The 11,684-nt window shown below is 38.3% G+C and overlaps 1 pseudogene; it reads right to left on the bottom strand.

The window, feature by feature from the left end:
• Positions 1–2,498: 2,498 nt before the first annotated feature.
• Positions 2,499–2,868, bottom strand: LOC114037737 (annotated as a pseudogene).
• Positions 2,869–11,684: the final 8,816 nt, after the last annotated feature.

The following is an 11,684-nucleotide window of genomic DNA, read 5'->3' as shown; positions in this document are numbered from 1 at the left end:
ATTGACTTATGTCTCACCACAGGAATCTGGTGTCTCTGGAGAAGAGAGTGAGGCTGATGACTTTGTGTAGCTCTGCCTCATTTAAGTCCAATTCACCAGCAAGTCAAGACAACTCCCTTATGGAGTCATTAGTCCTCTTCAAGAACAAAGGATGATCCACATTCAAAGAAGGAACTATGGAATTTGAATGCAGATCAAAGCATACTTTTTGCTATTTTTTTTTCTCTTCTGTTGAGTTTTGTTTCCTCTTTCTGGTGGTTCCTCCTATGGGTTCTAATTCTTACTTACAACATCACTAATGTGAAAATATATTTAATAGGAATGTATATGTATAGCCTATATCAGATTGTGCTCCATCTTGGGGAGGGTGGTGGGAGGAAGGGGGAGAAAAATTTTAAACTCAAAAGCATATGGAAGTGATTGTTGATAAATCAAAATAAATTAATTAAAAAAACCCATGCTTGCAATGAGAAAAAAAATGCTAGAACTTGTGGATGCACAATTCTTTGAATTTTCTAGAAATAAAGGCTAAGTGTTAAGTAAAAAAAAAAAAGAACAAAGGATAAACAATAACAACAAGATTACAAAATGAAGTAGTATGGAGGGAATAAAGAAGAGGACCCAGCACAGAATCCTGAGAGACACCTATGATTATAGGGCATGGTCTGGAAGAGGATCCAGCAAAGGAGACAGAAAAGAAGAGGTCAGAAGGTTAGGAGGACAATCAGGGGAGAGTGGTGTCCCAAAACCCGATAAAGAAGTGAATATCCAGAAGAAGAGGGTGATCAACAGTGTCAAGGGTTGCAGAGAGGTCAAGGAGAATCAAGATTGAGAAAAGGCCTCTGGATTTGGCAACGAAGAGCTCATTAGTTACTTTGGGGAGGGTAGTTTCAATGGAATAATAATGTCGGAAGCCAGATTGAAGGAGTTAAGAAGAGAGTAAGAGGAGAGAAAGTAGAGGCACCTATTGAAGATTATCTTTTGTTTTTGTTTTTTTTTTTTTTGTGAGGCAATTGGGGTTAAGTGACTTGCCCAGAGTCACACATCTAGGAAATAGTATGGGTCTGAGACCAGATTTGAACTCAGGTCCTCCTGACTCCAGGGAAGGTGCTCTATCCACTGCGCCACCTAGCTGCCCCTGAAGATTGTCTTTTTAAAGAGTTTATCTACAAAGACAGAAAAGATTTAGGACCTATAGCAGGGATGAAAGGATCAAGAACGGGTTTTTTTCAGGATGGAGGAGAGACGGGCATGTTTGTAGGTACTAGGAAATGAGCCAGTAGAGAGGAAAAGACTGAAAAAAAATGAAAGACTGGGGATGACAAAAGGGTCACTTAACAGTGCTTTGTATCTAATAAATGTTCTTTCATGATAATGTATTGACAAGAGTCAGCTAAAATAATATGATAACTAGCATTAACATAATGTTTAAGGTTTACGAAGAACTTTACAAATATTAACTCATTTTATCCTCCTAACAACCCTTGGGAGGTAAGTGCTATTATTATCCCCATTTAATAGTTTGGGAAACTGACTCAGGCAGAGGTTAAGAGACTGGTTTTGAAGGGAAGTCTTCCTGAGTCAAAATCTATGCTCTATCCACTGCACTAAGATAAAAGTAATTTGTAAAACCGGACGTAGATAGACAGTATAGTGTACTGGATATGGCACTGGATTTAGAGTCAGAACTATCTGGGTTCAAGTACAATCTCAGATACTTACTGTGCCTCATTCTATTCATCTAAGGTCTCTTCTAGCTCCATATCTAGTGAGTTAGGGCAAAAGAAGACTCATGATAAGTAGCCAGAGGGCAATGACCCAAACCATCAATTTACTTCAGTGCTTTAATAGATACAGGGACTGCATTATGTGAGTATTACCTCTAATAGTACAGCTTGTAACCTTTTTATACATTATCTTGTGCATTTCTTTTCCTGTCCTACCATAAAGTTACCATAGGGGTTTGATCCAAAAGGATGGAGTCCTTTAGTTAGTCTTTTAACAATTTGTGGGTACCAATGTGGCACTTGAAATGTTCAATTATTAATCCCTTCTCTCATTACATGACTGGCTGACCTCTTTTTCTTTCTTTTTTTTTATGCCAAACAATTTTGTTGTTTATTTCACCATCACAATACTAATAAATTCTAGATTGTGTTGCACTATCAGAAAGGTTTGACATTTACAATATAGAGAGTGAAATGTTAACCACTTTTATATACCGCAGATATTTTAAAAATAAAATTTCTTTTTTTTTCAAGTGTCCCTGTTGATCAACTTTGCTCACAGTTGGTGATTTCTTTCTTTGTTCTTTTTTTTTTTTTGGCAAGGCAATTGGGGTTAAGTGACTAGCCCAGAGTCACACAGCTAGTGAGTGTTGTGTGTCTGAGGCCAGATTTGAACTCAGGTCTTCCTGACTCCAGGGCCTGTGCTCTATCCATCACACCACTGAGCTGCCCCTATAGTTTGTGATTTCAAGGAAGGCTTTAAATTGTTCCTTAGCCTTCTGGCCCAGATTCAGAATTGCTGGTTTCAGTGCCCCGATTTGTTTTCTTTCAGAATCAAGATGGGTGCTTTCAAACAAAATCTTGTTTTTTATTCATTCCTGGACAGTTCTTTGCTGGATTCTTTGCTTTGCATATTTATATCTACAAGGAAACGAACATTCTAAAGTTCCCAAAATAAATACTCCTACTACAATGTCACAAGATCTTCTAATTTAGTAAATAAAAAATGTCCAAAGCCAGCCACGACAGATCCTAATGAGCCATAGAGTACAGAGTCTCCTACATTTTGGACATCCAGAGTCCCTAGAAGCTTAAAGGGCTTCCCCTTCCGGGGTTTCCCGGCCTCGGTCTCAGTTGCCATGATGCTGAGCCCATGCCACATGCCCTTCACTCGCTATCGTTGAGACAAGCCTGACCTCCTTTTCTGATCATATGTCTCCTGGATGACATTCTTAACTTATACCCTTTTTTATACTTACAGGTATCCACTGGCAAGATAGTGCAGTCTAGTTATTCCCACTCCATTATCCTTTGCATCACCTGCAATTTTTATTTTTTAGCAATTATGGTATACAATGATTCACAACCACATAATGTTACCAGAGTATTCAACTCAAGAGTCTAAATAGAAGGCAAGTCCTAATAGATGATGACATCCTATCTTGCTTGGCAGATGAAATAGTGATGATCACATCAAGTCACCTATTTCTAAAGGTTCTCTTAAATAAATGTTACATTGACTCAAAAAGATCCATTCTAATAATTCATACAGGGAAAACCCAGTAGATGCAGAATGCCTGTTGTCTAGACCAGGGCTTATTAAATTTTTTCCACTGGGGACCTCTTTTCTTATTTCAGCAGCATTCATTGGTGTTGAATGGCCTGAGGGCACGTGCAGTACAAAGTGCACATGCTTTGTGCTCAGAACCAAAGCCGCAGGGAAGCTGTGAGACACAACATGGGCAAGAGCTGCCAGACACACCTGGGATTCATTACGAGTTTGATTTTTAATTAATTTTTGGTCACTGCATATTGAGAAATCTTTCACTGTTGCCAAATTTTTTGCAACCCAATGATGGGGTCAGGACCCACAGTTTAAGAAGTGCTGGTCTAGACTATGGTATGCATTTGTGTGGATAGCTTTTCTGTCTGCACATGCATCTTGAATACATATTCACAACTTGGGTGTGATCCTTAACTTCTCACTATCTTACTGTTCTTCCCCTCCCTCAGGGCCATATCTAATCTGTTGTCAAGGCCTGTTGATCTCACCTTTGCAATATTCTCTCAAATTTGCCCCTTTCTTTCCTCTAACACTGTCACCACTTTGGTGTGGGTAGGCCTGCTTGGACTATTGCAATAGCATGCTGGTGGGTCTGCCTGCCTCAAGTCTCTCTCCACTTCAATCCATCCTCCATTCAGCCACCAAAGTGATTTTTCTAAAGTGCAGGTCTGACCAATTTACCCCCTTACTCAATAACTTCCAGTGGCTCTCTATCACCTCCAGGATCAAATAGAAAATCCTCTTTTTAGCATTCAAAGCCCTAGCCCTACCTCCACCTCAGCTTTCCAGTCTTCTTACACCTTTCTCCTCACCACATACTCTTCAATCCAGTTACACTGGGCTGCTTGCTATTCACGAACTAGATACTCTATCTCTCCAGTTCAGGCATTTTCTCTCTCTGTCCTCCATGCCTAGAAAACTCTCCACCTGACAGCTTCCCTGCCTTCCTTTAGGTCCCAACTAAAATCCTATCTTCTACAGGAAGACTTTCTCAATTCCTCTTAATTCTAGTGCCTTCTCTTTTTTAATTATTTCCTATTTATTATATATATATAGCTTGTTTGTTTGCTTGTTGTCTTCCTCATTAGATTGCGAGCTCATTAATGGCAGTGACTTTCTTTCACCTTCCTCTTCTTATAACACCATTGCTTAGCACAGTGTCTGGCACATAGTAGATAATAATTGTTTGTGGACTGACAATTGGAAAATGAGCTGGGCCCAGAACTCAATAGGAGGAAAAGAGTGGCCTGGATCATATTTGGGAAATCTCGTACCACTTTTAGTGATTGCAAGTTGCTCCCTGAAACAAGAGACTATCAGTGCTTTTCCTGAATTAATTTATCTCTTTTTTTCTTTTTTCCAAGTCATTTAAAAGTTCAGTCATTTATGTTTTTTGTTGTTGGTGATTTTTTTTGATGAGGCAGTTGGGGTTAAGTGACTTGCCCAGGATCACACAACTAGTAAGTTTCAAGTGTCTGAGGCTGGATTTGAACTCAGTTCCTCCTGACTCCAAGGTCAGAGCTCTATCTAGTACGCCACCTAGCTGCCCCCAAATGTTGTCATTTAAAAATTATTTGAGCACCCACAGCATTATATGAAGTGATGTAGAATGTAAAGGCAGAGCCAAAAGAAAAATATGTATGATGACTGCAAAAAAAATAAATAAAATTCATGATCAACAAACACTGGTCAGTTTTTACTACAAATCCACAACTAAAGAGGTGAGGGGAAAGACCCATTAATCAAAACTAGCATTTCCTGTCAAGCACCATGATTCAAGTGTTGGAATCTTTTGAGTAGGTAGAGGGATCAGAGAAGTCCAGGGGGAGTAGTAAAGAATGGCTTGAACATGATAGGTTATGTTAGTGGTCAATGTTTGTACTGTACTGGAAAAATTAAAGGATGCATCTCTCCTTCCTGTTAATGATGGATAAACAAACTATTTGGAGAGGAACATGCTTTGTGTGGGAGAGTTGTTTGGGTGTTTGTTGATAGGTATGTGTCATGTTAAAACAAAATATATGAAGACTTTTTGTAAAACATTTAAAGCTTAAAAAAAGATAGCACACACCTGTTCAGATTACTAGTCTGGCATCTTGTGTGCAAGAGAAGTTAAAATCCTCCCTGCCATTACCATTTATTTCTCCTTCTGAACCACAGGATCTCCTGGAGTAACAATGTGCTCAGCTTTGGAACTACTACACCGGGGCTATGTTGAACTGAGTTTTGAGTTGACCAGCACAAATGCATGTGACCCATTATATCTAGCCATCCCCAGACCACATCCCATACAAGTATCTACCCCTTGCTATTTGCCCTGCCATAATGTGCAGACAAGTCATAGTGAAGAGTTCTGACAAAAGGTGGTCCACTGGAGAAAGAAATGGCAAACCACTTCAGTATCTTTGCCAACCAGAAGATGAGTCCCTCAGATTGGAAGGTGTCCAATACACTACTGGGAAACAGTGAGGAAGAAGCTCCAGTACTGGAGTAACTGGGCCAAAGCCGAAAGAAAGCTCAGCTGCAGATGCGTCTGGTGACAAAAGTAAAGTCCGATGCCAATAAAGATCAATATTGCATAGGAACCTGGAATGTAAGATCTAAGAACCCAGGTAAGCTGGATGTGCTCAAATAGGAGAAGGAAAGAATATCTACATCTTGGATGTCAGTGAACTCAAATGGACAGAAATGGGTGAATTTAATTCAGGTGATCATTACATATACTACCGTGGGCAAGAATCCCTTAGAAGAAATGAGTAGCCCTCATAGTCAATAAAAGGGTGAGAAAAGCAGTAATGGGGTATAATCTCAAAAATGACAGAACAATATCTGTTCCAATCCAAGACAAACCATTCAATAACACAGTGATACAAGTCTCTTGAGCAGGTAGAGGGATCAGAGGAGTCCAGGGGGAATAGTAAAGAGTGTTTTGAGCATGATAGGTTATATTAGTGGTCAATGTTTGTACTGTACTAGAAAAATTAAAGGATGCATTTCTCCTTCCTGTTACAAAAGACTTTAAATTTGTGTAAGCAAAATTATCTTTTATTATTTATCCTAGATTATAACTGGTTAATAAAATTTCCCCTATCTCTATTGACAAAGATAAGAGCCTTCCATCCCCCTCTAATTTTTATGGTATGAATTTTTATATTTGGATTATTATTCTGTTTGGAATTCATTATAGTATTTGTCTTATAATGACACAGAGTTGACCTTGGATTCACAAAGATTATGCCAGATGAATGTAAACTCTATTACATTCTATGGCACTGGAAAAACTTTCTGAAGACCATCCATCTAGTTAAATATGGAGAGGCTTATCACTAGAAGGTTGGATGTTTAGTGACAAATTCTCTGGCCATGGCAACCCATGAAACAAAGGAAAATATAAAAATGGCCCGGAGTATTGTCTGGCCTCCTTCCATTTCTACAGTGACAGTGGCAGGACTGACACAAAAAATTTTTTTACACGATTTTTGAACTAACTGTAAACATTAAGTCTTAGGAAATGCTAAGTTGATGCTCAAAATTTATATTCCCTACAAGTGAACAATGGCTCTTCATACTACTGAAGAACTGAATCAATCTTAACTTTTGTGATAAAGAGGAAACCAGAAGATAAAAGTAAGTTGTAGCTAAAGGGAAGAATAGCTCACAGATTCTCTTTGGAAGGGAAAATAGAGGTGTTGGTCTTTCATCCAAAGGCAATAAGAAACATAATTTCATGGGACATTAGTCATCTTGTATTGCAGTGCTCATAATAAGTATTTGCAAAAAAGATAACAAGGGAGATGATTTCAGCTTACTACATGTCAATATCTATTGTAGAAGATAAAGTGGATAAAAAAGTTTGTGAAAGACTTAATGAGGTGTTGCAAATTAAATTAACATATACCATATTTTTTGGCCAATATAGTTCATTTTTTCAATCACTGATTTTATTTTTGAAATAAAATTTAAAAATTTTCAACTAACAAAAATCTGTTTTCTCTCTCTCTAACTTCCCCCTTCCCCTACTGGGGAAATAAAAGAAAAACAAAATCCTTTAACAAATACACAGTCAAGCAAAAAAAAAAAATCATACACTGGCCACATTAAAAAAATACGTCTCTTTTGCACACTGAATCCACTACCTCTCTGTCAGGATATAGATACCATGGTTCATCATTGGTCCTCTGGAATCACAATATATATTTTAATACTCATTTACTTCAGTCCAAATGTAGTCAGACTTAATTAGCTATTTATGGACTTGTGAGAGAAAAGATAAAAACAAGAAAGAGAAAAAATTAGAAGATATGGAATATAGTTAAAACAAATCCCCTCTGAGCACAAGCTGTTGACACAAAAAAATGGGAAATGGATTAAAGAATAGTTCTCAATAGGGATGCTCACCATTTCCTAAATTTTATAAATATTTCCTTCCTGCATTAACAACAGAGGATTTCCCCATTTGGATTTAACATTACAGTCTTAGGTGAGCTGCATGGAGAAGTAGAAATGAAACTAAAGAAACCAAAAATAGGAAAGGCAGCTGGCTTAGACCAGGTATTTAATTCAATTCAATAAACATTTATTAAGGGCCTTTCAAGTTCCAGAATTATGCTAAGTGCTAGAGATAAAAAGACAAAAAAAGCCCTTGCTCTCAAGAAACATTATTGGCAGGAAATATGTACACAGGCAAATAAATATAAAATACACAACAACACAAATTTGGGCAGAAGTGGCAAGCACTAAGGACTGGGAGAATTAAAAAGGTCTCTTGTGGAAGTTCAAGTCAATTCAATAAACATTTATTAAGTACTAGAAACCCAGTCCTTGCCCTCAAGGAGTTTATAATCTAATAGGGGAAGACAATACACAAAAGGAAGATGAAAAGTTGGGGGAATTGGGAAGATACCAAGGGATTCCAAAAAGCATAGGTGAAAAGGGAGATTATTCCAGGAATCAGGAGAGGGGTGTGAAGGGGCTGATGGAGCAATGAGACCTCTAAAAAAAGGGTCCTTGAACTTCCCCACAAATTTCAGCAGCCTGATCTACCTGAGGCCTCTGGCTCATCCTTGCATAATCCTTTCAACTGTAGACCCAGCCCAGCCCTTCATTCTCTGCTACCTCCAGACCACCCCAGGCTACTTGCCACTCTTTAATCCCATCAAGATCTTTTCACTGTCCCTTTTTCCCTTTCTCTATATAAAATTATCATTTTCACCCCCATAAAGTGCAAAGTCAATAGGAATCCTGCCCACCCAACTGGTGTCATAATAAACTTGCTACTTGGACTGAAAGAAGGCTTGAGTGGTCGAGTTCTTTCAAGGCAGACTTGCCTTGTACCCTTGCATTTTGCAGTTCTTAGCACCCTTAGACCACATCAGGGAGGAGAGGGGAATGACCTGTTTAAAGGCATGGACATAGGAAATTGGAATATCATATGGGAAATATAAACTAGGTCAATTTTCTGGAACAGAGTACATGAAAAGTAAAAAGACAATAGTGAGAAAAGTAGACTGAAAGGATGTCAGACAAGCGGACAAATATTGAAGAGAAACATAATGAAATAGAAGAGAAAAAATGTTAACATATTACCTGTTGTGGTTTCATGATGTGTTGTGGTGGCACCATCTCAAAGAATTCAGAGTCAGACCACCTTTAATTCACCTTCAGAAGTGGACTAGGTTCCAAGAGGAACCAGCAGCTTAGTAAGATCACATGGGCAAATTTATAGTCTAATAATGTTGATTACACAATAGAAATTATTAATATTAAAAAAGGCAGGAGGGATTTGTTAAGGGATTAGTAATGGAGAGGGGTCCCTTCTGTGGTTCGGTGGTCAAACATCCTGGTGGTGCTGCCCTCTGATTGGCTAGCTATTGTGGTCCTATCTGGTCAAGGTGGATAGTTAGGTATTATGGTCCTGTCTTGGGCTAGATGGATGATGCTACTGTGGTTCAGTACAAGAACACATCTGTACAAATAAGTGAATTGGATCTGGGGGCAATGGTGAGCTAGAGGTAGCAGCCATATCGAGTCTCGGGGTCTGTAATGTGGTTAAGTTTAAATCGGGACAAACCTGCTTTTCAGTGGGGTCCATAAGGAAGTTAGAATATTGGGGTTGGGGGCAGTTTTATTAGGATTCCATCATTACTATTACATTCAAGCAGAGTAATAAATGCTTACTCCGGGATATTGGGTAGAGAGGGCATCAGGAGTGGTGCATGCTTAGACGGGGTGTGGCCAGAAATATTTACTGCTTCATGATCATCAAAAAAGTATTTGTTAAATGCCCATTGGTGTCTCTTGCTAGGCTAGGCATGGTACAAGGCAATTCACACAAGACACATACCCTAATTTGAGGACTTTTTCTCAATCATGTCAAGATATCTGATTTGCCTCAAATGAAATTCTTGGATGTTTGGAGTAGATTAATTCACTTAACCAATTTTGGAGATTATAATGGGGGGTAGATTTGTTAAAAGGAAAGGTACTGGTATGTAATTAATGAACACATGGACACATATACATATGTGTATAGATACACAATGGCTATAAGTGGGAGTTGTGGATTGGGGAGCAGTGATGGCTGGATGGAATACTCTTCTCAAGTGTGTCTCAGTAAGCTCAATGATGTTTTATGGATTGTAAAAGGCTGGGAAACGATACAGTAAGGGCTTATATTCTAAAACATAATAGTAATGAATAAAGAAACATAAACAACAGAGATAAATATAGTGCCTGCACTGATTCCCCTTTGCCTTTCATCACTTATTCCCAATTTTTCTCTCTTTGATAGAAGAAATTCAGACATGATGCAAAAGGAATAAAACTTTTCAAATTTTACCATCTTGTATCAATAGTTTTGTTTCCCTTTAATATCTTAAATACTGAAACGCTTGAAAATGTTTTCAGCCTCCTTTATCTTGCAGGTACTACAGTAATTATTTCAAATGTGTTATTGTCATTGGTGTTGTGGTGGTGAATCGACTCATGACTCCATTTTGGGGTTTTCTTGGCAAAGGTACTGGAGTGGCTTGCCATTTTCTTCTCCAGCAAATAGGGTTAAGTGACTTGCCCAGGCTTCCTTAATCTTAGTGCCTTCCCACTGAGATTATTTCCAATTTATCACCTATACACTTGTTTGTCCATAGTTGTTTGTATGTTGTCTCCCCCATTAGACTGTGAACTTCTCCAGATCAGGAATGTTTTTTCTTTTTCTTTGTATCATCTGCCTAGAATGGTGTCTGGCACATAGTAGGCACTCAGTAAATGTTTACTGACTTAACTTTGATTTATCTGAAACCTGCTTATATGAAACTTCTGTCCATTGCTTCTAATTTTGTCCTTCGGACCACGCAGAACAAGATTAATTCTTTTTTCACATGACAGATCTTCATTTTGTCTCCACTAAATCTATTCTACAGGTTAAAGAACTCCAGTTCACTCAACTGGTTTTTGTAGGCATGGTTTCAAATCTCCAAACAATCCTGCTTGTTTTTTCCATGACATGTTCCATATTTTTCCAATGTGTTTCCTAAACACAGTTCCTAGAATTGAGCATAACACTCTAGAAATCGGACTCACTAGTATAGAATATAGCAAGTGATTGTAACTTCACTTGTTTTTATAACGCTTCTATTATGCTTAAAGTGGAATTAGCTTTATTGACAGCCATTTATCAATACTACTTACTATATATTATTCTGTACTATATGTTTTATTTCCAATTAAACAGATGATCTCTAAGATTTTGATCAGCTCCAAATTCTATGATGCCATGACTAACCCTAAAGGCAGCGACTGTTTCCTAGGTAAACCTTGTAAATACTGGATTTGGAGTCAGATAACCTGAATTCCGGTTACTTTTAGGCTACTTGCCACCTTTGTGACCTTGGGTAAGTCACTTAACCTCTCTGGGCCTTAGTTTCTTAATGTACAAAATAAGGGGGTAGAACTAGATGATTTCTAAGAGAAGATAAGAACAAGCATTTATTAAGGACCAACTATGTGCCAGTTGCTTTAAAAATATATTACATGATTCTCACAACAACCTTGCAAGGTAGGTACTATTATGACCCCCATTTTACAGTTGAGGAAGCTGACGTTAAGTAAGTTGCCTAGCAAGTGTCTGAGGCTGGATTTGAATTCAGGTTTTCATGGCTCTAGATGTGGCAATCTATTCACTGCACTACTTTAGCTGTCACGTCAAACCCCATTATTCCTCAACAGGCATTGCTCTGAAATTCCTTTATCTTATCATAAACTATCATTCCATTTCTCCTTATACCTTACACCTCATAAATCTACCTATTCTTTGTCCTCACTGTGACCTCCAATCCCTCTACCCCCCAGTACTTTTCTAGGCTATCATCTCTGCTCTGGCTTCATATTCCTCCCCA

Source organism: Vombatus ursinus, unplaced genomic scaffold, assembly GCF_900497805.2.
Source record: "Vombatus ursinus unplaced genomic scaffold, bare-nosed wombat genome assembly UNPS02010548.1, whole genome shotgun sequence".
NCBI lineage: Eukaryota > Metazoa > Chordata > Mammalia > Diprotodontia > Vombatidae > Vombatus > Vombatus ursinus.
Note: the sequence above shows the minus strand (reverse complement) of the source record. Positions and strands in the feature narration are given on the sequence as shown.